Genomic DNA, 27,311 nt, shown 5'->3' on the forward strand with positions numbered 1-27,311 from the left:
CGTTCGTATTTTCTCCTTTATTTATTCCGTACAGCCCTTCAACTCTTCCGTACAGACTATCCTCTGTCCCATACAGCCCGTCGGTGATCTCGTACACTTTCTCAGTCCTTTCCTGTATTTCCCCAATCTGACCGTACAGTCCTTCATCTTAGCGTCCGTACAGCCTGCGAGCCTTTCTTCGTCCCTGTCCGAATCTCCTTGTTTGATATTTGTTAAATCCCTTAGCCTCCATGGCAGAAGCAAATAAGTACTATGTCAAGAGAGCCCTCTCTCCTTAACCCAAAAGACAATCAAGGGAAGCCTCTTCTCCCATAGCTCCTTCTTCTGAAGATGCTTCTTATGTGTTTGATATGCTGAATGATGATTTTCAACAAAGCAGAAGGGAATGGATTCAACCTGCTCCGGAACTCACTTACAAAATGAAGCTGCCATCTCTTGTGCAACCTTTGAAGAAGCTCTCTCAAACTGCAGTTATCATCTTTTTCCCAGGCAAAATTCCCTCTGCTAATGATGTGGGACAATGGGTGAATTCTCTCCTAGGTGGATGCTTTGTAGAAGGAGTCTATTTTGCCTCCCGAGGATTTTATGAAGTTCATCTTTTGGATGCTTTGACAAAACAAAAGATGCTGGAAATGTCTCCGTTATTTTTTGGTCGCCAGATGGTGCATATCATGCCCTGGTCCCCTAATAAGGACTATCAGAACCTCATCAAGCATCACTGCCCTGTATGGGTTGAAGTGGTTGATTTTCCAGATTATATGAGAACAGAGCTTCCAGGGTTAGCTATGACATTGGGGCAAGTGATCTGTCCCCCTCGTCCAACAGGTAATAAAAATCGTTTTTGCATATTATGGGATACTGATAGACCGACCCCTTCTTCTATTGCAGTTGAGATTGAGGGTGTTAATTTGGGCAAGAAATATTTCACCTTAAAATGGGGCATTTTTGCTGGAGCTTGTTTTTCTTGTCACAAATTTGGGCATCTTGCTTCGGAATGTCCTTCTATCCTTCATCCACCTCCTCCAGCTGCTATTCCTCTGCCATCTAATAAAGGAGGTCAGAAGACATATGTGGAAAAGATTGAAGCTAAAGGACCAAAGCCTTCAGTTCATACAGGGAGTCAGGCCAATTCAGCTCAAAATAAAGATAAAGGTAAAAGGAAGTTAGGAGAAAATATTTCACCTTCTCATGAGGGATGGCAGACTGCAAAGAAGACGGTGCCTCTCAAACAAAGACCTCTCCAATCTCGTAATTGGGATGCCTCTGCTCCTTCTCCAGGTCAATCTTCTACCTCTTCAAGCAGCCCCATCACAAAGGCTTGGGTCAATGCAGTCAAGAAGGGTCTTCCCCTTTGTGAAGAAGATGATATTATCAGGGAATTGGAAGCTGAGGGTCAGCAAGACCCTGTGGCAATGGCAGAGGCTTGAGGCCTCCCGCTCTTTTGGAGGACCGAACATTCTCTTGTATATATTTTCATGAGTGTTTCTCTTAAATGTTTTTCCTATAATATACAGGGCCTCTGCAACCAGAATAAATGGAGGCTTCTCTGGCATTATATAAATACAACTCATCCGGATGTTGTATGTCTCCAAGAGCATAATCAGCATTTTTTTGCTGGACAGCATGGGTTTTTTTCAGGATATGATATATTCTATTAAGGATCGGAACAATTCTCTGGGCTGTGCATTTTAGCCAGACATGATCTGCAACCCTTGCTAGCACATAATGATCTAGGTGGAAGATGGATGATTATTCAATGTATGATCAATGGAGAGATTTTTGAAATAGGATCTTTGTATGCCTCTCAAAATTCAGCTTCCAGAGCTCAAATGTGGAACTCCATAAGGCAATATCCTTGGTCCTCTAATGCTCTACTTTGTGGGGATTTCAACAATTCTCCTCACTGGAAGGACAATACCACGCATAATTCACATATGCTGCCCTCTGAAATCCAGCAATGGGAACACATGACATCATCACTTCGATTTGCAGATTTATGGACAGCAACTCATCCTTCAGTGATGGGATTTACATATCATCATAATGCTTTCACAGATTATTGGGCCAGGCTTGATAGATTTTATCTCATTCATGCTCAGCAATATGATGAATATACATGTCAGATGTGGACTGATTATTCACAACAACTATCTGATCACACTCCACTTTGGCTCACCCGCTTGCAGGCCATTGCTATCCCATGCTCAGGAGGATCTGGAATTTGCTTGGATCTCTTTCATAAATCGTATTCAAAATGTCATCAAGGAATATGGAAGATGGTACTTGGCAGAAACTAGACAGCATATCCAGTGGGCAAAATCATACAAGCAGTATCTTGTACAGATTAGTCATCAAAGATCTCTATCTGATTCTGAACAGCATTTATTATCTTGTGCCTCCTCTATAATTGATGCCAATGACAAACGCAAGCTGTCTAAATGGCAGATTAGGGCCAGAGTTAAACCCATGCTAGATAAGGGTTGTTCCTCTAAATCTTTTTTCCGGAACTTACATGCACATAGGCAAAGCCAATCTATCATGAGGGTAAGGAAATCAGATGGTCTCTGGACCCAATCTCTCTCTCAGCTTGAAAAACAATGTCTGGATCACTTTCAGCTCCTTTATTCTCAGCCTTCTTCTTCTGCACCTCAGGTTGCATTGGCTCGTAACAGATTTACTGAGCTTGTTTCTCCCATTGTCTCCTCGCAATGCTGGAAATGTCTTTTTCAGATGATGAACTCGAGGAAGCCCTTAAGCATTTGGGTAAACATAAATCCCCTGGCTGGGATGGTCTGACGGTTGAATTTTTCGAAGCCTTTTGGCCAGAATTGAAGGGTCCAGTTCTGCAGTTTATTAATGCAGCATGGCAGCACCAACATCTTCCCTCAGCTTGGAAGCATGGTCTGGTGAGGCTTGTGCCCAAAAAGATTCTTTGTGAGACTATGGATGACTGGAGACCAATTACTTTGATGCCGGTGATATACAAACTGATTGCCAAAATGTTAGTACATCGGATAAATGATATCCTTCATGATGGACTTCATCCCAGGCAATATGGTTTTGTTCCAAGACGGCATATACATGACAATATCACTAACACTCTTATTGCAATGGAATATGCTAAATATTCAGATCAAGATGTGTTGGTCATGCAGGTGGATGTGGCAAAGGCGTTTGATACAGTACAGTGGGATTATGTCTCTCAAATCATGCAAAAACTTGGTTTTGGGCCAAAGCTATCTAATGTCATATATTGGCTTTATTCAAATTCTACTGCACAATGCTTTATAGGGAAACATTTGTCTGAGTCTTGGACTCTCGAACGTTCGGTTCGACAAGGATGTCCTCTCAGTGCCTTGCTTTATGCCATCGCTTCACATCCATTGCTTCTTTATATGGATCACATGGTTGATACTGGACAGCTAGAGGGGCTTCAGATTTCTGGTTCACGACCCTTCATAGCGCAGGCCTATGCAGATGATTCATTCTTCATGCTAAAGAACAGCCCATTGGAGATTCGCCTATTGATGGATACCCTTTCAGATTTTGGGTTGGCAGCTGGTCTTAAAATTAATTTTCAGAAATCAAAACTCATGCCTCTCAAGCTTTGTGATTGGCATGCTATTCTGTGGCCAGGCCAGATTATTCAACCGGAAAATATAGTTAGACATTTGGGTTATCCTATTGGCTGGAAAATCAGTAATAAGCAACAAATGTTATGGGTGTTCAACAAAATTCAGGACAAATTACAATATTGGAAGATTTCCACATGGCCTCTGCATGTACGGCTTCGAATTGTCCAGTCTATTGTTCTAGCTTATGTCCAGTTCTACCTTCCTCTATTACATTGGTCATCTCGAGATCTCTCATCCTTTATGTCTCAAGCCATGGAGATTTTTTGGAAAACCAAGCTTCATAAAAAAGCTTTACGGTTGCTCAAAATGGACTTGCTTTGCTCACCCAGAATGCATGGTGGTTTGAATATAATAAACATCAAATATCATGTGTTGGCAATCACTATGCTCAAAACATTCTTTCAACAAGAGCAACCTTGGTCTATTATGCTAGCAATTTTGTGTGGTCAGATGCGCACACAAGCTTATGAACATTAGCTAGTAGATCCATCGGAAGTAGTACTTGGAAAATTTCAAGGTAAAATCCCTGCTTGTCCATTTTCCAATTCCTTGATTCAGGATTGGAAGCAAGTACTCTCTCACATCAAATGGTCTCCTCATCCTGCTTCTCTAGCTTCATCACTCAGATTGGAGAGTATTCATTGGAGTGCTGTGTTTTCCTCTCCCCTTGCTGTCCAACAACCCATCAGAGCTTACAATCTTATGAAAATGGGTATTCGGTTCATTGATGATGTTGTAGATATGCAAGGAAATCTTCTCCTTTTTCCAGCAGCATGTAGACAATACAACCTGGCAATGCATCATAGACCTATTTGGAAAGCTATTGCTGATCTCCTACTTCCTCTGGTTCCGATTCCGACATTGAATGGCAGTGACAGGCTTCAAGATTGGCACCTTCAGTCTTCAAGTTCAAGCATTTCTTCTAAGCCTTTGCAGTCATTGACATCTATACAAGCTTATAGATTAATTTTACCTCCTCCTTGGATTGCCCATCATGCTAATTCTTTATGGCATCTGAACAAATCATCAGCCTGGTGGAAAGGAAGATTGCAAATGATATGGAAGTTGAAATGCCATTGAAGCAAAGACTATTCTTATGGAGATGTATTGTTGGTATTCTCCCAGTGGGAGTGAAATTGGCTAAACAACGAATAGCTTCACCTCTCTGTCCAAGATGTCACCTTGCATCGGAGAGCATTCCGCATTTATTGTGGTTTTGCTCATATTCCAGAGACCTTCTAGATAGAATCTCCTATTTTTTATCTCTCAGATTTCCAGCACACAGATTCTACAGGTTTTTCTGGATGTATGGCAAACTATCAGCTTCTTTGTCACAGTATTCTCTCTTCTTCCACTGGATCAGATACTGGGCCTTATGGACCCTCTGGCTGCAGCGCATTCAAGCATTCCTGAATTCTCCTCTTCAGCATCCTTATGAGTTTTTCAGAGCCTCATTAAGGCAGTCTTTATATGATGCCTTACATGAGGAACATTTGGATGTTTCTTGTATTCAACTTTTCTTTTACTGCTTCTGATGGCTAGGGCTGTAGCTCTATTCTGAGCATGCCCTGGATGTAAATGAATGTTTTATAATATAAGTATCTTGGTTTTACCAAAAAAAAAAAAAGTGTGTGCGTGTGATTTTGGCTTCCTATATGTCCTAAGACTCATGGGGGGCTGAATATTCTCAATCTCCAAGTTCATATGTTGGCAAGAAAGAGCACTATGATTGCTGATTTTTTTCAGCAAAAACAGCCATGGGCTATTATGTTAGCAGCAATGTGTGGAAACATGGCATCTCATGCATATGGGCATTGGATTACAGATCACTCGGAAGCAGTCATGACCACATTTCAGACCTCTGCCATGAGGGCTTCTTTATGGGATTCTTTAAGCAAATATCCATGGAGATCTAATGCATTTATATGTGAAGATTTTAATAATTCCCCTTTGCCAAGAGATAACACCACTTCAAGATCTCATATGCTATCATCGGAAAGGCAGAAATGGGATAGCATGCTTCTTTCTGTGCAGGCTGAAGATTTATGGCTGCTTCTCCAAGGGTCAGGCCTGGATATACTTTTCATCATAATATATTTACTACATACTGGGCAAGGCTTGACAGATGGTATTTGTTTTACCCACAACAATATGCAGATTTTAGCCCTCATCTCCTCATAGATTTCTCATTGGGCTTGTCAGCCCCATTATGGATGAATCTGCAACTTGGTATGCCACTGGATGATTTGCCACCTCTTTCCAGTAGATTACTGCATGTTAATCAGGCTTATTTCCGCCGACATCACTATTTCCAGCAAATGATCAGACTTGCAATTCATCCCCTGCCTTTGCATGCCCAGGAGGACATGGATTATGCTTGGGACAGTTTTGTCTCTCGTATACAGAATGTCATTAGGGAGTATGGAAACTGGCATATGACTAAATGGAGGAATGAGGTTAAATGGGCAAAAAGGACAGCACAACAATTGACTGAATTTTCACATTTAAGGCCTCTCTCTGAATCAGAAAATGATTCCCTTTCACATGCTCGAATCAAACTGACTGATAATGATCAGAGGAAATTGCACAAATGGCAAATTAGAGCAAGAATAAAGCCCCTCATGGATAAGGGCTGCTCATCAAAAGCCTTCTTCCAGGGCTTGCATGCTACTCGAAAGAAAAACTCATGTCTAAGGGTAAGGAAGCTAGATGGCTCTTGGACGCACTCTTTCTCTTATCTCCAAGATGAATGCAAATTATTTCCAGAAATTGTTCTCTGCTCCTGGTTCCCCATCAAATCAAATGACTGATGCGAGGACTGAATTTCTTCAATATGTTTCTGAGATAGTGGAAATGGATGATGCTCTTACATTGGAGAGACACAGAACTTGATAATGCATTGTCCCACCTCAGCGTCCTTTTGCAAATGATCAATGTTGCCTGGCAACAAAATCACTTGCCGCACACTTGGAAGCATGGCATAGTCAAACTTGTGCCCAAAAAACATCTGTGTGACCATATGTCAGATTGGACGCCTATTACTTTGATGCCTGTAGTTTACAAACTCATTGCCAAAATGATTGTGTATAGGCTTCACGGGATACTAAATGCGGGCCTTCATCCTCATCAGTATGGGTTTGTGCCACGAAGACAAATCCATGACAATATCTCCAATGCATTGACTACAATTGAATATGCTAAGTACTCGCATGAAGATGTGCTCATATTGCAGGTAGATATTGCTAATGCATTTGACACAGTTCAATGGGATTTTATCTCTCAAATCATGACAAAGTTGGGCTTTGGTCCCAAGATAGCAAATGCAGTTTATTGGCTTTATTCTGGCTCTACTTCTCAGTGCATTCTTGTGTTGGGGTAAAGGCACATTGCCACCCTTTAAAAGTTATGACCCCTATGACTGTCTTAAGATAGTCATAGGGTGAATCCCTAATCCTAATAAAACCTATGAGTTTGTGGTGTGGCTCAACACATTTTACACACCCACACTTCCTTGTGTCTCTCTCTCTCTATGCCTCCATCGTTCCACTCCCTCTCTCTTTCCCTCACAAGTGGTATCAGAGCCACTCTCTCCCTCTCTCTCCGGTCTACCCCTCCCTCTACCCCTCCCTCTCCCCTCGGGCCTCGTGCCCTCAGCAGCGAGCAGGGCAGCAGCGCGCGCGAGCAAGGCGAGGCAGCAGCGAGCGGGGCAGCAGCGCGCGCGAGTAGGGCGAGGCAGCCAGCGCGCAGGAGCAGCTGCGCGAGCAGCTATAGCTGCAACAGCAGCTAGCTGCTGCTAGCTGCCAGGCGGGCGCAGCCAACACGCGCACCGCACAGCACCGGCCGCGCGCGCACCGGCCGCGCAACCAGGCTGCATAGGCAGTCGTACCGGAGCGACCAACCGCGACAGGTACGGCCAGCCGTACCGACTGTACGGAAGCCGTACAGGCAGCCGTACCGTACCGGCCGTACGGACGCCGCAACAAGCAGGTACACGTCGAAATTTTTTTTGGGGATCCGTGCCCTCGCAGGTACAGGGTACAGCAGGTACCCTGCGCAGGTACAGAAGGTACAATAGGCACAGATTTTTTTTTTTTTTGGGAAGAAGAAAAAGAGAGAGCACTCTGCTCTGCATTCCCGGAATTTTTTTCAGTTCTAAAACTGTGTGTTTGAGGTACAGCAAGTACACTGGTGTCCCTCGTGCTTGAGGTGACTAGTGCCACAGTGTGTGGTGGTTGCACAGTTATTTTGTTTCGGGAAGGTCAGATGCCTTAATTTGCAGAGGGCTTTTATGCTTTTGCTGAGTGCAAATCTCAGTTTTCGGGTGACAATTTCAAAGGGCTTTTGCCTGGAAGTGTATGCAGTGTATGCCTTGAGGCAGTGTGGAGCCAGGGTGCCCACATTGGTCTTGTTTCCGCAGTGTACTCAGTGACATTTCTTGCAGGTCACATTCTGTGTACGACACTTTGAAAATCTCAGTTGACCCATGCTTGGCCAGGGCGCATCGAGTTTACTCGGTCCCTAACTGTCCATCGTTGACAGTGCTCAAAAGATTTTCTTTTCGGTGTTTGTACATTGGGATCTGTGTTGCCACTGTGCACACAGGCAGTTTATGCATTACTTTGTCAGGTGAAAGTGCCAGGAGAGCGCTGTTTTTTGTATGCTACCTCAGTGTTGAGGTGTTTTTTCACTTGGTACAGGTGTCAAATCAAAGGGCTTTTGCCCAGATTTTGCTTGTGAGCGCTTGAGTTACTGTTTGAGACCTTCAGATGCCTTTTATCCCCTTGGCAGAAGGGTGATTGCTTGGGATTTGTCCCATACTTTGTTGCAGGTTTGTGACAGGCTGAGGTGTTTGGAGCCTTTTTCAGTGGACAAAACAGTGTATGACAAGCGGTTTATGCATATAAAATCAGTGCAATACCTCATCTGAGGTGGGAGAAGTGTCCAGGACAGCAGTGTTTTGTGCTTCGTCAGATGATGATGCACTGATAAAGCACTTGTGGAACAGCTGCAGCATTCTGAAGTTACTGTTTTATGCCTATTTGAGCACGGTACAGTGTGTCGGAAGGTACAGTGACTGGAGGGAAAATTTTCTGTTTTGCTGCAGATTTTTTTTTTGACAGTAAAAAAAACAGGACTATTGTGAGTGCTCCTGGCTCTTGATAGAGCAGGTTTTCTGAGAAATCAGAATTTTATTTAGTCATTTTTGACTTACAGGGAGTCAGGCACTTTCCTTATCTGATATGGCATCAGGGGGAAGTGAATCTTCAATACTGAACATAAAGAAATTGGAAGGGGCACACAATTATGCATTATGGGCAGAACAGTGTTTGAATGTACTTCTGCTAAAGAAGATTTCTAAGCCCATAAGGGTGAAGGGTGTCAAGCCATCTGGGATGGCAGATGATGAGTGGGAGGAGCTTGATTTGTCTGCAAGGGCTGCTATTATGCTTACTCTCACTGATTCTCTTGTGTTCAATGTTCAGGCTGAAAAGACCTCTTATGGCCTATGGCAAAGGCTAGAAGAGTTGTATGCCCAAAAGAGTTCAGCCAGTAAGGTTTATTGGTTGAAGAAGCTTGTCGACCTTCACATGAAGGAAGGTACAGCTATGACCTCACACTTGAGTGAGTTCAATGCCATCTTTACACAGCTTATTGCACAGGGATTGAACCTTGATGAGGAGTTCAAGGCTACTTTCTTGTTGTGTACCCTCCCTGAGAGTTGGGACACTTTCAAGACCACTCTGTCAACTTCAAATGTCACTCTTATGTATGCTGATGTGGAGAGCTCTCTCCTTATGGAGGAGATGAGCAGGAAGAATAATATGGGCAGCAAGTCTTCCAATGCTTTGCAGGTACAGGAAAGAGGTAGGACTCAGCAGAAGGGGAGATCTGCTGGCAAGTCCAAATCCCGCAGTCAGTCCCGTGGCAAAAAGGATATTGAATGCTTTTACTGTGGCAAGAAGGGACATGTGAAGTCTAAGTGCTTCAAGTTTATACGGGATCAGAAAGCCAAGAAGGCTGAGACAAAGGATGCAGGCAGTGGAAGCAAAGGCAAAGGCAAGGCCAAGGCAGATGACTTGGATGCAGTGAATGTTGCAGCAGAGGACAGTGACAGTGACAGACATGATGTTTTATGCTCTTCTGCTGTAATTGCACATACATTGGTTGTTGATGGCCTTGACATGCATACCTGGCTCTTGGATTCAGGTGCTTCTTTTCATGTTACTCCTCATAGGGAGTGGTTTACTTCCTACACAGGTACTCATGGAGTTGTTCACCTTGGGAACAACTACGCATGTCAGATTGTAGGGATTGGCAGTATACAGATAGTATTCCTTGACGGACGCATATTTATGCTTGATGGTGTTCGCCATGTGCCGCAAATCAAGAAAAATCTGATTAGCACTGGCTTGTTGGATGACAGTGGTTACCACACCACATTTGGGGATTCCAAATGGGTGATTACTGATGGCCAGGTTGTAATGGCTGAGGGTTATAAGAGTGATACCTTGTACCCTCTTTATGTTTCCAGTGTAGGTAATCATGTTGTTGCCATAACCGAGCTGCCAAAGGTTTCATTGTGGCATAGCCGGTTGGGACACATGTCCGTTAAAGGAATGCAAGAGCTGTCACGTTTGGGTTATCTGCCGTCTCCTTCATTTTCAGATTTGCCTACTTGTGATCATTGCATTTTTGGAAAGCATTCTATGACTCCTCATAAGAGGAGAACTCCCCAGAATAGAGCACCGCTTGATCTAGTGCACACTGATTTGTGTGAGATGCCACACCTATCACTAGGGGGTGCAAAGTATTTCATTACTTTTATTGATGATGCCACACGCAAAGTGTGGGTCTATTTCTTGAAGCATAAGAGCGATGCCTTAGATGCTTTCAAGAAGTTTGTCGCTCAGGTTGAGAATTGGACAGGACGTAGGCTGAAATGCCTCAGATCCGATAATGGGGGTGAGTATGTGTCACATGCTTTTGTACAGTTATGCGAAGCTAAGGGCATTAAACAGGAACTCACAGCCCCTCATAATGCATCTCAAAATGGTGTGAGTGAGCGGATGAATCGAACTATTCAGGAGAAAGTTCGATGTATGTTGTCTTATGCTGCAATGCCCCATGGCTTTTGGGCAGAAGCCGTGCAAACAGCAGTTCACCTAATTAACAGGTCGCCGAACAAGGCTTTGGAGTTGAAAGTGCCAGAGGAGGTGTGGTCTGGCAAGCCACCTTCATATAAGCACTTACGTGTGTTTGGCTGCGAGTGCTTTGCTCATGTACGCAAAGAACTGCGCACCAAACTGGAGCCAAAGTCTTTCAGATGCATCTTTATGGGTTACGGTGACAAAGGTGAAATGGGATATAGGTTATGGGATCCTGTCAAACGGAAGATTATACGCAGCAATGACGTCATCTTTAAAGAGGATAGTGTATACAAAGAACCCGTGCAACCTGTGGAATACAGAGGGTTGTTTATGATGATGTCGGACAGCAAAGAATGCCCATTAATATGCAGCAGCAGGCTGCTGTAAATAACCCTGTTCAAGAGGGTATACAGGCTGAAAATCAGCCAGACAATTTTGCCAATGATGCACCACTGGATATGACAGCAAATGGCGCTGTAGAACAGCCAAATATGGTGGTACAGCCACCCATCATGCATGACGAACAGGCTAGACAGCAGCCTAATATGGAACATTTTGTTAGGAGGAGCACCGTGTACAACGGCCCCCTGACAGGTTTGTTCCAGGAGCCAATAATGTGGCTGATTTTATCATGCTGACAGATTGTGGTGAGCCTTCCAACTTCAGGGAAGCTATGGGAAGAACAGAGAAAAGGAAGTGGGAGAAAGCCATGCAATCAGAAATGGACTCCCTACTTCAAAATGATACATGGGACTTGGTGCAGCTACCTGCAGGCAGAAAGGTTTTGCCGTGCAAGTGGGTTTACAAAGTCAAAGTGGATTCAAATGCTTTACCGAGGTATAAGGCCAGATTGGTTGCCAAGGGATTTAAGCAGGAGAAGGGCATTGACTTTGATGAAATCTTTTCCCCTGTAGTCAAGATGACTACTTTGAGAGCAATGTTAGCTCTTGTTGCTCATGAGGACATGGATTTATGTCAGATAATGGATGTGAAGACTGCTTTTCTTCACGGAGATCTCCATGATGAGATCTACATGAGTCAGCCAGAGGGATATGCTGTTAAAGGGAAAGAGCAGCTTGTGTGTAAGCTCAAGAGGAGCTTGTATGGACTCAAGCAGGCGCCAAGAGAATGGTACAAGAAGTTTGATGCCTTCATGCAGTCCCAAGGGTATCATAGGTGTGAGACCGATCACTGCTTGTACACCAAACGGGCAAAGGATGGCAGTTTGATGCTACTCATTCTATATGTGGATGACATGCTGATTGCCAGCAAATCTCAGCAGGAGATTAGTGCTTTGAAGAAGCAACTGCATAAGTCTTTTGACATGAAAGACTTGGGTGATGCAAACCATATTCTTGGTATGCGGATTATTCGTGACAGGTCCAAGGGACTTTTGTTTCTGTCACAGAAGGAGTACATTGACAAAGTACTGCAGAGGTTTAAAATGGAAGGGGGGAAGTCTATTAGTACCCCATTGCCTCCACATTTAAAACTCAGCAGTAAGGACAGCCCCAGATCACATGATGATAAGGCTGAAATGGCCAAGGTTCCGTATGCATCTGCAGTTGGTTCTTTGATGTATGCCATGGTTGCCACTCGTCCGGATATTGCTTTTGCGGTGGGAGTCATCAGCATATGGCAAATCCAGGCAAGCGGCACTGGGAAGCAGTGAAAGGCGTCTTGAGGTATCTCAAGGGTACCAAAGACTTGTGCATATGCTATAGTAGGCAGGATGCATTGGTGCATGGTTTTACAGATTCAGACTATGCAGGGAATGCAGATAACCGGAAGTCTACTACCGGTTATATTTTTACATTTGCAGGAGGTGCTATATCATGGGTGTCTCGGTTGCAGAAATGCATTGCACTGTCAACCACTGAAGCTGAATATGTTGCAGCCACTGAGGCTTGCAAGGAAGCAATATGGCTTACTCGGCGGGTGGGAGATTTGGGCATTACAGGAGATATGCCAGTTTTGCATTGTGATAGTCAGAGTGCTATCATGTTGGCAAAGAATCCGGTCTTTCATCAGAAGACCAAGCACATAGATGCGAAATACCATTTCATCAGGGAGGTACTGGAAGACAAGCGACTTGAGCTTGTGAAGGTGCATACTGATGATAATCCTGCAGATTTGCTCACTAAGAGCTTGCCTACAGAGCGGTTTGCACATTGTCGCCACATCATGGGATTAGGATGAGACCATTCTTATTTTATGGTCTTGTATACAGTAGCTCACGCGACGTTAACCAGACCCAGATCCAAGCGCCTAGCTCCCGTGACCTCTCCACAGTCATCTGCTGAAGACGTTCTGCTATCGCGACCTGTTCAGAGCAACAATGTGACTGGCATTCTATTCTCTGGCCAAGTCATGTGGTGCATTCTGAAGATGTAGTCAGGCATTTGGGATATCCTATAGGATGGCATATCACCAAGAAGCAGCAGTTAAAATGGATCTTCCAAAGACTTCAACATAAACTGGAATATTGGAAAATTTCTACGTGGCCACTTCATGTCAAGCTCATAATTGTACAGTCCATTATAATGTCCTATGTCTAGTTCTTTTTGCCTTTGCTGCATTGGTCCTCCAGAGATATTTCAGCCTTTATGTCTCAAGCTATGGAGATGTTATGGAGGACAAAAACTACTGTGAAAGCATTGAGACTAATGAAGATGCAAATGGTGTGCTCTCCTAGGATGCATGGTGGACTTATTGTTCTCAATATAAGATATCATGTACTTGCAAGGAAGGCGACTATGCTCAATACTCTTTTCCGTCAACAACAGCCAGGGACTTGTATGATAGCATCCATGTGTGTCAACATGAGGACATTTGCTTATGGTCATTGGACTACTAATCATTGAGAGGTTGTCATTGGGAGAATTATAGGGAAGATACCTAGCTGTCCTTTCTCTACTGCTCTGATACTTGACTGGAAACAAGTACTTTCTAAGGTCAAATGGGCTCCCGATAATTGCTCGGGGATAAACTCAATGAGGAAAGAAAGTTTCAATGGAGTGCCATCTTTGACATTCCACTTGCTTTACAGGAACCTGTTCGGGCATATAATCTCATGAAATTGGGAATTAGATACATAAATGATGTGGTAGATGATCAGGGCTATGTCTTATCTTTTCCTCAGGCCACTGCTTCCTATGCATTGGGAATGCATCGTAGGTCGATATGGAAGAAAATTGCTGATTTGTTACATCCTCTTCTACCTGTTCCTCCTGTGGCTGACACAGCTTACAGATTGGCAATTGCAACCCTCTGCTACATGCTCTCATCCTGTACCTCTGCCTGCCTTGACCTCCATCAAAGCCTTCAGGCTTCTTCAGCCTGCTCCATGGATTCAGCAATATGCTAATACTCTGTGGCATATCAAGAAGCCCCTCTCATGGTGGCGGAAGAATCTCCGGATATTATGGAAGTGTAAAATGCCTTTGAAACAAAGACTTTTTCTTTGGAGATGCATGACCGGCACATTGTCAGTGGGAATCACACTTGCCAAACATCACATTGCACCATCCACATGTTTACGATGTCAGGCTCCTTCATAGACTCTCCCTCATTTGCTTTAGCACTGCCCGTGTTCTGGGAACCTCCTCGGGAGAATTTCAGATCATCTTCGGCTCCGTTTCCTGACTCACAGATTTGGGAAACATTTTTGGTTATTTGGCAGATTTATGAGGTCTTTGTCTCAATACTCACTATTTCTCTCATGGGTGAGATATTGGGTCCTTTGGACAGTCTGGAGTGAGCATAATTTTGCATACTTGGGTCCGCAGATTCACAAGTCATATGAATCTTTCCGAGCCTCATTGCGGCAATCCTTATATGATGCCAACCATGAGGGTGATATAGATGCTTCTTGTATAGAGCTTTCCTTTTTATGTTTCTGATCTTTGGGATACTCTCCATTTTGGAGACTTCCCATCTTGTAAATTTATGAGAATATAAATACACTGCACTCGATTTTATTAAAAAAAGTGTGCGTGTGAGAGGTCCCGTGCTACCCTCGTGCTCCCACGCTACAGCTCCTTGTTTTTCCCTCGGTTTGACACCCTAGAGGTTCCGTTTGACGCCTGTTTTGTGTCCGTACGCTGTGTCAGAAAATTCGAAAAAAAAATATTACCAAAAACTGCTCCCTTTGCATTCCAAAGACTGGCATAGTCTATTATGGCTTGGGGATATCATTCCACCCACTCAGTTTGTTCGTCATCTTGGTAACCCTTTGGGGTGGGAACTCACTCGCCGACAATAAACTGATTGGGTTTTGGCTAAGCTTCGAAAAAAGCTTGAGTATTGGAAACTGGCACCCTAGCCTTTGCACGTTCGTCTTCAAATACTGCAGTCCATCCTTGTGGCATATATTCAATTTGACTTGCCATTGATCATGTTCACTAAGGTAGATCTTACATCTTTTATGTCTGTCTTCATGGAAATCTTCTGGTGATCCAAACATGGCAGAAGAAGTCTCAGGCTGCTTTCGATGCATCACATTTGTTCTCCCAAGATGCATGGTGGATTGAACATCACGGATATTCATGTGCATATTCTTGCCCACACAGGGAAAATATTGCTGCAATTTCTGCAAGGTGATCAACCTTGGGCTCTTATGATTAGGAATCTGGTCACTCATATCAGTATTTTTGCCTTTGGTCATTGGCAACTCGATCACTTAGATTTCTTTTTTGGCTGCACTGATGACACTTTGCCTGGATGCCCTTTTGTCTACCGCTTGCTTCTTGACTGGAAGCATGTTCTTTCTCATCTGGAATGGAATGGACGGAAATTTTTGCTTGGGAATTCTTTGAGAGCTGAAAGCATTCACTGGTCGAAAGTCTTTCAGTCTCCCTTGGCTTTACAGGAACCTCGACATTCCTACTTTGTCTCGTTTAAAGGCATCACCTCGGTTGCTGATGTTATAGATGATGGTATTGTGCTCCCCTTTTCTTTAGCAACCACTACATATCAATCGGGCTCTCATTATCGTCCTTTGTGGCAACAAATTACTTCTATGCTTTCGCCTTTTGTTCCGATTCCACCTTTGGAACTCGAGGACCGGCTAGAAGATTGGACTTTGACTTCTCCAGGGTCCTCTTCTCGTCCTTTGAGGCTATCTCAGATTACTGTATCTGCATTGTATAAAATCCTTTTGCCTCAACCTTGGGTTTCAAAGAGAGGTGATTCTGTTTGGCAAATGCATCGCCCAGCCAAGTGGTGGAGAAAAAGATTACAACAACTTTGGGCCTATAAAGTACCGCTTCGGCAACAGGTTTTCTTTTGGCGAGTTCTTTTGGGAGTGTTTCCATCTGGACAGCTATTAGCTCATCGACACATTGCTCCTGCACTTTGCCACAAATGTGAGTAGAAGAGTGAGAGCTGAAAGCAATAGTTGCAATAGAAGAGTGTGATACAACTGAAGAGTGGCATAGGTTTTGTCTAAGTAACAAAACCTTGTCCTTCAGTAACTGTAGTTAGTGAACTAACTGTGGTTAGGGGAAAAAACCTCTAAAATGAGGGAAAAGTGCCCCTAACCTACTTATTACATTACATTGGTCACTGCTAAATTATAACAATAATTCTAACACCCACCTGCAGTGCCAATGTCATGTACAAGGAAATGATCAATCACTAAAAGCAGATAAGTTCAGGGCACTGCGAAATGCCTCAAACTTTTCACGTGGAAGTGCTTTGGTGAAAATGTCTGCAACATTGTCATGTGTTGACACATAGATCATACTGATCTCTCCTGCATGCAACTTCTCTCTGACGTAGTGATAGTGAACCTCAATGTGCTTCGTGCGAGCATGAAACACAGAATTCTTTGCCACTACAATAGCACTCTGACTATCAGTGAGAATTGGAGAAGGCCCCTCCAATGAAAGATGAAGATCAGCAAATAAAGGACGCAGCCAAACACATTCAACTGTCGCTGTGAAAGCTGCCCTGTACTCAGCTTCACATGAGGAGGTAGCCACTGTAGACTGTTTCTTGCTCAACCAAGAAATACAAGCTTTGCCCAAAAAGAAACAATTACCACTTGTGGACTGCCTAGTGTCATAGTCTCCAGCCCAGTTTTACAGCCTGCCAATGCATAGTCTTTGGGCTGTGCATACACCGACTCACCTGAGAAACTGCAAACTGAATATCAGGTCGTGTATTGCAGAGATAAATGAGGCATCCAACAGCCTGACTATAGAGTGTGACATCAATTGATTCACCTGCATCATGCATTGTAAGCTTCAGCCCCGGCTCCATGGGAGTAGCTATGGGCTTACAATCCTGCATGTTGAATCTGTCCAAGAGTTTCTGCACATACTTGGATTGAGACATAACGATGCCACTTTTCTCTTGAGTGAACTGGATCCCCAAATAAAAGTGTAGCAGCCCCAAATCTGACATGTCAAAAGTGGTCTGCAATTCAGCTTTAAAATCTGCAATATTATCCTCATTTGACCCTGTGAGCAGTAAGTCATCTACATAAAGAATGATGACTAAAATATCCCCCCCATCCTTCTTGATGTAGAGGGTGCTCTCAGTTGGACTATTGTGCAGCCCCTTGCTGGTCAGAAAGGCATGAATTTTGGCATACCAAGCACGTGGGGCTTGTTTCACCCCATACAAAGCTTTATTCAGCTTGCATACCTGAAGTGCTTTTTCTGAAATTTGAAAGCCCGGAGGTTGTTTGACATAAACCTCTTCCAACAAGTCTCCATTAAGGAAAGCTGTTTTCATGTCCAACTAATGAACATTCCATTCAAAATTTGCAGCCATGGCGATAACCGACCTGATGGTTGTCATCCTGGATGTAGGAGCAAAAGTCTCCTCATAATCTATGCCCTTTTTCCGAGCATATCCTTTTGCAACCAGCCTTGCCTTGTACCGATCAATGGACCCATCTGGCTTTCTTTTGACTTTGAAAACCCACCGTGTACCTATGGCATGTTAACCTGGTGGCAAATCCACAACTTCCCATGTCTGATTTTTCTGAATGGACTGCGATTCATCGTGCATAGCATTCATCCAATGCACATTATCCTATGCTTCTTCAAATGTCTCAGGTTCCTCCTCATCAAGAAGAGTACCTGCATAAGCTGATTCAATTGAAAGAGCTCCCTCCATGTGCCTTACTGCACTACAAGTTCTGCCAGGTAATGGAGCATCAATTTTACTCTACTTGAGAGTTTGTAACAGCCAATTTGGAACTGTTTTTGCTCCATGTATATCTGCAATTTCTTGCTGAACAACCTCTTCCACTGCTTGTGGAGGTGGTAAGACATCCTGTGGGTGAATCAGAGCATGTGGAGGTATCTGTAAATTGTGATTTTCATCAAATATATCAGCAGGAGAACCCAAGGCAATGGGTAGTAATCCCTCAAAGACATCATCGGAAGAAGTAGGCATATCAAATTCAGCTTGAGGGTGAGCTGAATTTTCTGAAAATATAACATCTCTACTGACAATAATCTTGCGTGTGACAGGATTGTAGAGACGGTAGCCCTTGCTTTCTGCACTGTACCCAACAAAAATGCATTTGATTGCCTTATCAGACAACTTATGCCAAAACTCAATGGGCACATGAGCATATGCAAGGCATCCAAAAACACGAAAATGATCCACAGAAGGCTTTCTCCATTGCCAAAGTTCATAGGGAGTCTTGGTCTTCAAAGCTTTTGTGAAAGCCCGATTCAAAACATAATTGGCATACATGAGACCTCCAAGCCAAAATTTGTGAGGCAATTTTTTTATTTTTAGCATGCATCTATCCATCTCCATTAGAGTTCCTCTCAGCTTTGCCATTTTGCCATGCATCTATCCATCTCCATTAGAGTTCCTCTCAGCTTTGCCATTTTGCTGAGAGGTTAGCCTCACTGTAAGCTGATGTGCAATGCCCTTGTCTTTCAAAAATGCATCAAAATCTGTAGACAAATACTCCCCTCCTCTATCTGTGCATAATGTCTGTATCTTGAGTCCTGATTCATTCTCAACCATGGCTGCAAAGTGTTTGAAAACCATAAACACTTCTGATTTGCGTTTCAGCCCATAAACCCAAGTGTAGTTGGAGTAGTCATCTATAAAAGTGACAAAGTAAAGATGACCACCCAATGATGGAGTCCTCATGGGACCACAGACATCACTATAAATAAGCTGTAACTTTCGAACAGCTTTTACTGATCCATCCTTCTTGAAAGGAAATCTGTGCATTTTACCAAGAATGCACCCTTCACAGACACGTGGAGGAGGTGTTTCAAGAGGAGGCAATGCATCAACCATAGCATGTTTTTGAAGTGTCATCAAGCTACCATCATGCATGTGTCCATATCTGGCATGCCATAACTCCGCATTCTGCATAGCAGCAGTAGGAGTGGAAACTGCAAGAGCATGTGCTAGTCTTTTCTCATACATGTCAAGCTGAAAAAGACCACCTAACAAAGTGCCAGACAATCTCAAGGCATAGTCATTCTCTCTGTCATGGACTGCACACTTGTCATCTTCAAAAATGACCTGAAATCCAGCTCTGTTAAGAGTGGACATTGAAAGGGCACATACAAGACATCACGAAATTTGAATGTTGAGCCATCAATGGCTGTAAGTTCAACTTCTCCTATACCACGAACTGAATAGGAGGAGTTGTTGGCACATGTGACCTTTTTACCAACGGGAGGTGGATGCAGAGATGTGAAAAGACACTTGCTGGAAGTGATATGCTTTGAGGCACCGCTATCAAAATACCATGTATTTAGTGTCTCATTGACATTGAAAGCTGATGCATCCTTGGAAGAATCATAACTGCATGTTAGAAAAGCATAAGAGTCATCATTACAAGTGGCTGTAATATCCGGAGCAGCTAATTGAGAGTCTGAAATGCAAGACAAGAAGGCATAGTCGTGTTCCACAAAGTTGGCTGTAGCTTGCTCATTGTCAGATGCATGAGGAGCTGAATCTGAAACAGCCATACCGGAGTTGTTTTTCTTTTCTTTTGCAAGCCTCTTCTTGCATTCTCCAATGTAATGACCTGGCTTTTTGCAGTAATGACATATACCCTTCTTCTTGGGCTTACCTGCATCACCCTTAGCCTTTTGAGAAGACTGTCCTGAACCACTGGAAGGCTGATTTGCTGATGTCTTTGCTTGTCCCTTTCCTTTAGGCTTGAATTTTGAAAGCATGGCATGTTCACCTACTCGTGAAGCCATGTTTTTCCTGGTCTGCTCTTCCTGCAACAAAGTCCTATCAACTCGTGAAAATTGAGAGGATTTGCACCCCCCCGCAATGACAAATTTAGTGAGGTATGAAAGCTGAGATAAGACTCAGGAAGAGAATTCAGAGTAGTGGTAATCATCTCTGAATCAGGAATGATCTCATCAATATTCAGCAATTGCTCTCGTAAATCCTGTAGCTTTGTGAGGTGGACTGACATGGAGTCACCCTCTTCCATATGTGTATGAGACGATTCTCTTTTCAAAAAAGACACCCTGGCATCCTTCCGAGCTGCATACATGCTCTCCAAAATATCCCATGCTGCCTTTGAGGTCTTACACGACCGGATATGCGGAATGATGAATCTTTTCACTGAAAGAGAAATACACGACAAAGCTAAAGCATCACGTGAATCCCATCTCTTTTGCTCTGGAGTAGTAGGTATAGCTGCACCAATAACTTGTCCTACAGCTGTACCCTATGCACGACCTCTGCTTCCTCCTTGCTGGGGAGGGGTATTAGGTGCCACATTTGCTGGCCGGATCTCATCCCCATTTACATAGTCCCACAAATTACGGGAAATCAGAATGTTGCGTACCATAAAACTCCAGAGGGAGTAGTTGGTACCATCCAGCTTATCCTCTTGTGAGAGAACACTGAACTGGAAATCATTCTGATTTTGCTGGGCCATGTCTGAGAAAGAAAGTACACCAAATGCAAATCTGAATTCCCTTGCTGGGAATGGAGTGCACAATTCCCAAAAAAATACAGCCAAACACTGGCTGAAAATGCAACTCAAATCTTTGTAATGTCTCTGTCAGAAATGTTAGAATTATAGATATAATTCAGCAGTGACCAATGTAATTTAATAAGCTAGTTAGGGGCACTTTTCCCTCTTTAAGAGGTTTTTCCCCCTAACCGCAGTTAGTCCACTAACTATGGTTAGTGACTACTAAGGTTTTGTCACTAGGACAAAACCTTATCTCACTCTTTCAGTTGTATCAGGACAAAACCTTAGCTCCATCGCCATATCAGCGCTTGCATCAACGTACGGCCGTACAGCCCCGTAAGTACCTGCACAGTATTTCTGTTCCGTTGGTGGTATCGTCGCTATACAGCCTGCAGCCGTACAAAGGCGCCGTACAGCCTGCAGCCCTGTACGTACCTGTGTCGTACTAACGCCGTACAGACCGTACGGCTCCTGCACTAGATTCCATACATCGTCGCCAACCATCCTCCGTACAACCCGCACGTGTGGCGCCGTACAACTTGCATCGACCGTACAGTACCTTCCGTACTTTCTACATGCAGCCACCGTACCAGTCGTACAGTTGCATTTGACCTTTCCTGCAGGCACCCTTGAAGTTGGTCGTTTGGCAGGTAGACTTTGCAAGAAGCCATTGTTTGGCAGAGCAATCTTTGGACAGATTTGAGCACAACCTGTGAATTGGGCATTTTGTTAGATTTGGGGCTTTTGTCCATTTTTTGGCACACATTGCAAGAAAATTGCAAAGATTGGCCAAGAAATTGGGGCTTTTGTAGGAGATTAGCTATTTGGGTGAAATTTGGCTCAATTTCAACTCGAAATTTGGGGCTTTTGCAGATCTAATCTGAAATTTGGGGCTTTTGTTCAGAAATTGCAGATTTGGGGCTTTTAGTAAATTTGCCTCTTTTTGGTTGCAATTTCAAGCCACAAATTGGGGCTTTTGTGTTGGGAGAGCAATTTCAAAAATTTCAGTTCACACTGCCTTTCTTGAAGTGTTTTGCAGCACTTCTGGCAGATTCTGGAGAGTTTTTGATGCTTGGACAGATTTCTGACAGTGCAAGTGCAGAAATCTGAGTTGCATTTACAGCCAGTGCTTGGCTGTGTTTTTGGGAGTTGTGCATTTCATTCCCAGTAAGGGAATTCAGTTTTGTATCTGCTAAATCTCTTTCTCAGATATGGCCCAGCAAAATCAGAATGATTTCCCATTCGGTGGTCTTTCACAGGAAGACAAGTTGGATGGTACGACAAGTTGGATGGTACCAACTACTCCCTATGGAGTTTTATGGTATGCAATATTCTGATTTCTCGCAATTTATGGGATTATGTGAATGGGGATGAGATCCGACCAGCACGTATGGCACCTAATACCCCTCCCCAGCAAGGAGGTGGAAGAGGTCGTGCACAAGGTGCAGTTGCAGGACAGGTTGTTGGTGCAGCTGTAGCCACCACTCCAAAACAAAAGAGATGGGATTCACGGGATGCCTTAGCTTTGTCATGCATCTCTCTTTCAGTGAAAAGATTTATCATTCTGCATATCCGGTCGTGTAAGACCTCGAAGGTAGCGTGGGATATCTTAGAAAGCATGTATGCAGCCCGGAATGATGCAAGGGTATCTTTCTTGAAAAGAGAGTTGAGTAATACACATATGGAAGAGGGTGACTCCATGTCAGTCCACCTCACAAAGCTACAGGATCTCAGAGAGCAATTATTGAACATTGATGAAATTATTCCTGATTCATAGATGATTACCACCACTCTGAATTCTCTTCCTGAGACTTATCTCAGCTTTCATACCTCGCTGAACTTATCATTGAGGGGGGGTGCAAATCCTCTCACTTTTCATGAGTTGATAGGACTTCTGCTTCAGGAAGAGCAGACCAAGAAAAACTTGGCTTCACGTGCAGGTGAACAAGCTATGCTCTCAAAGTTCAAGTCAAAAGGAAAGGGACAGGCAAAGACATCAGTAAATCAGCCCTCCAGTGGGTCAGGACAACCTTCACAAAAGGCTAAGAATGATGCAAGTAAGCCCAAGAAGAAGGGTTTTTGTCATTACTAAAAAAAGCCAGGTCATCACATTGCGCTGTTTCATTTAGCTCCTCATGCATCTGACATTGGGGATGCTACAGCCAACTTTGTTGGACAGGATTATGCCTTTTTATCTTGCATTTCAGATTCTAGGCTGGCTGCTCCAGATGCTCGAGATAGTACAGCCACTTGTAATGATGATACATATGCCTTTTTGACTTGCAGTTATGATCCTTCCACGGATGCATCAGCTTTCAGTGTCAATGAAACACTGAATACTTGGTATTTTGACAGCGGTGCCTCCAAGCATATCACTTCTAGGAAGTGTCTCTTCACTTCCTTGCATCCACCTCCCGTTGGTAAGAAAGTCACTTGTGCCAACAACTCGTCATATTCAGTACGTGGTACAGGAGAAAGTGAGCTTACCGCCATTGATGGCTCAGTTTTCAGACTTTCAGATGTCTTGTATGTGCCTGGTATCACCAAGAATCTCCTTTCAGTGTCCACTCTTAACAGGGCTGGATTTCAGGTCATCTTTGAGGATGACAAATGTGCTATCCGAGACAGAGAAACTGATTATGCCTTGAGATTATCTGGTACTCTGCTGCGGGGCTTTTTCAGCTTGATCTTTTTGAGAAAAGAGCAAACCATGCCCTTGCAGTTTCTACTCCTACTGCTGCCATGCAGAACGCAGAGTTATGGCATGCCAGATATGGCCACATGCATTACAACAGCTTGATGACACTTCAGAAGCACTCTATGGTTTATGCATTGCCACCTCTTGAGATACCTCCTCCACATGCCTGTGAAGGGTGCATTTTAGGCAAGATGCATAGATTCCCCTTCAAAAAGGATGGTTCAGTTAAAGCTGTCTGAAAATTACAGCTTATACACAGTGATGTCTGTGGTCCCATGAGGACTCCATCATTGGGTGGTCATCTCTACTTTGTTACTTTTATTGATGATTACTCCAATTTCACTTGGGTCTTTCGGCTGAAGCGCAAATCACAAGTGTTCATGCTGTTTAAACACTTTTCAGCCATGGTTGAAAATGAATCTGGACTCAAGATACAAACATTGCGCACAGATAGAGGTGGGGAATACTTGTCTGCAGATTTTGATGCTTTTCTGAAAGGCAAGGGTATTGTGCATCAGCTCACAATGAGGCTGACCCCTCAGCAAAATGGCAAAGCTGAGAGGAAAAATAGAACTCTTATGGAGATGGACAGATGTATGCTGAAAAGCAAACACATGCCTCACAAATTCTGGCTTGAAGGTCTAATGTGTGCCAACTACATCTTAAATCGGTCTCCCACTAAGGCTTTAAAAACAAAAACTCCCTATGAAGTCTGGAATGGGAGAAAGCCTTTAGTGGATCATTTCCGTGTCTTTGGATGCCTTGCATATGCTCATTTGCCAGTTGAATTTCGGCATAAGTTGTCAGATAAGGCAATTAAGTGCATATTTGTTGGGTACAGTGCAGAAAGCAAAGGGTACCGTCTCTACAATCTTGCTACACGCAAGATCATTCTCAGTAGAGATGTGATATTTGCAGAAAATTCAGCTCACACTCACGCTGAACTTCATATGCCTTCCTTCTTCAGAGGATGTTTTTGAGGGGTTGCTACCCATTGCCTTGGGTTCCCCTACTGATTTTTCTGATGCAAATCAGAATTTACAGCCACCTCCTGATGCTCCAGTTCAGCCACAGGATGTCTTGCCACCTCCACAGGCAATGGAACACGTGGTTCAGCAAGAAATTGCAGACATACATGCAGCAGAAACAGTCCCAAACTGGCTCTTACAGACTCTCAGGGAGAGTAAGATTGATTCTCCATTACCTGGCAGGACTCGTAGTGCAGTAAGGCACATGGAAGGCGCTAATTCAGTGGAATCAGCATATGCCGGTACTCTTCTCAATGAGGAGCAGCCTGCAACATTCGAAGAAGCAAAGGACAATGTGCATTGGATGAATGCCATACATGATGAATTGCAGTCCATTCAGAAAAATCAGACTTGGGATGTCGTAGACTTGCCACCAGGTAAGCATGCCATTGGTACACGATGGATTTTCAAGGTGAAACGGAAGCCAGATGGCTCCATTGATAAATACAAGGCAAGGCTGGTTGCGAAAGGCTATGCTCAGAAAAAGGGCATGGATTATGAGGAGACTTTTGCTCCTACATCACGGATGACCACCATCCGATCTATTATTGCAATGGCTGCACATTTTGAGTGGAATGTTCATCAGTTGGACATTAAAACATCCTTCCTAAATGGAGACTTGTTGGAAGAGGTTTATGTCAAACAACCTCCAGGCTTTCAAATTTCAAGAAATGCACTTCAGGTATGCAATTTGAATAAAGCTTTGTATGGGCTGAAACAGGCCCCTCATGCATGGTATGCCAAGATTGATGCCTTTTTGACCAGCAAGGGGCTGCACAATAGTCCTACTGAGAGCACCCTCTACATCAAGAAGGATGGGGGGGGAATTTTAGTCGTCATTCTTTATGTCGATGACTTACTGCTCACGCGGTCCAATGAAGATAATATTGCAGATTTCAAAGCTGATTTGCAGACCAACTTTGACATGTCAGATTTGGGGCTGCTTCACTTTTATTTGGGGATCCAGTTCTCTCAAGAGAGACGTGGCACTGTTATGTCTCAGTCCAAGTATGTGCAGAAACTCCTGGACAGATTTAACATGCATGATTGTAAGCCCATAGCCACTCCCATGGAGCCGGGGCTGAAACTCACAATGCATGATGCAGGAGAATCAGTTGATGCCACATTTTACAGTCAGGCTGTTGGATGCCTCATTTATCTCTGCAACACTAGACCTAATATTCAGTTTGCAATATCTCAAGTGAGCAGGTATATGCACAGCCCAAAAACTATGCATTGGTAGGCAGTTAAGCGCATCTTCCGTTATTTGCAGGGCACGAAGTCTTTTGGCTTGTTATTTCCCAGGGGGGGTGACTTGCAGATGCATGCCTACAGTGATTCAGATTGGACTGGTGATTATGACACTAGGCAGTCCACTAGTGGCAATTGTTTCTTTTTGGGTAAAGCTTGCATTTCCTGGCTGAGCAAGAAGCAATCTACAGTGGCTACCTCATCATGCGAAGCTGAGTACAGGGCAGCTTTCACAGCAACAGTTGAATGTGTCTGGCTGAATCGTCTATTTGCTGATCTTCATCTGTCATTGGAGGGTCCTTCTCCAATTCTCACTGATAGTCAGAGTGCCATTGCAGTGGCAAAGAATCAGGTGTTTCATGCTCGCACGAAGCACATTGAGGTTCACTATCACTACGTCAGAGAGAAGTTGCATGTAGGAGAGATCAGTATGATCTTTGTGTCCACACATGACAAGGTTGCAGATATTTTCACCAGCACACTTCCAGGTGAAAAGTTTGAGGCATTTCGCAATGCCCTGAACTTATATCCGTTTGGTGATTAATCATCCTTGTACATGACATTGGCACTGCAGGGGGTGTTAGAATTATAGATATAATTCAGCACTGACCAATGTAATTTAATAAGCTAGTTAGGGGCACTTTTCCCTCTTTAAGAGGTTTTTCCCCCTAACCGCAGATAGTCCACTAACTATGGTTAGTGACTACTAAGGTTTTGTCACTAGGACAAAACCTTATCTCACTCCTTCAGTTGTATCACTCTTCCTCTCATCTATTTGCAACTAAGCTTTCAGCTCTCACTCTCTCCTGCTTCTTGCTCTCATTTGCTCTCTCTCTCCCATTCTCACAAGAAATCTGCCAGAGCATCCAATCTCTCCCAAAACCTGCCAAAAGTGCTTCAAAACACTTACAGAAAGGCAGTGTGAACTGAAACCTGCAAAATTGCTCTCCCAACACAAAAGCCCCAATTTGTGGCTTGAAATTGCAATCAAAAAGGGGAAAATGGTCTAAAAGCCCTAAATGTTGCACAAATAGCACTTTGCCTACAAAAGCCCCAAATTTCACGGCAAAATTGCAGTGTGATTGCAAAAGCCCCAGATTTTTGCAAGATCTTAGCCAAACAATGGCTCTCTGCGCAAATGCCTATCACGAAACACCTTCCAGAGTCCACCTGCAAAGAGAAAATCTGCAGAAAGTACGGTCTCCTCTGATTGTATGGAACTGTCAGTACGAAATCCGTACAATGTACGGCTGTACGGTTGCTGCTGCTGCTGCTAACGACAGTTGAACGGCGTAAATGTACGACTGTACGGAGTGTACGACGCAAATGTACGGCTGTACGGCGCAGATGTACAGCTGTACGGACGACGGGCGCAGATGTACAACTGTATGGACGACAGGCTGTACAGCGCAGATGTACGAAGTGCTGGAGCTCCGTGAGCTTGTACAGACCTAACGGCAGGAGCTGTACGGTGCAGGAGCTGGTACGACGGTGCAAGAGCTGAGTCCGTACATATTGTACGGAGGGGCTGTATGGACGACGGTAATTGTACGGACGGGCAGCGATGGTACGTGCAGGTCGTACGGACTGTACATCGAGTGTTGAGCAAGGAGCAGA

General features: G+C 43.9%; 1 protein-coding gene and 1 pseudogene across 2 annotated transcripts in view; one reads left to right on the forward strand and one right to left on the reverse strand.

Annotated features, from left to right (window-relative positions):
* PIR121 (transcription activator) overlaps positions 1-27,311 on the reverse strand; it is a 312,434-nt gene that overhangs the window by 173,282 nt on the left and 111,841 nt on the right. The window lies entirely within an intron of this gene.
* On the forward strand, positions 331-27,133 carry LOC147895745 (uncharacterized; annotated as a pseudogene).

The sequence above is a fragment of the Dipteris shenzhenensis genome, chromosome 12, assembly GCF_047967505.1.
Source record: "Dipteris shenzhenensis isolate YYH24624 ecotype China chromosome 12, Dip_SZ_1.0, whole genome shotgun sequence".
Taxonomy (NCBI): Eukaryota; Viridiplantae; Streptophyta; class Polypodiopsida; order Gleicheniales; family Dipteridaceae; genus Dipteris; species Dipteris shenzhenensis.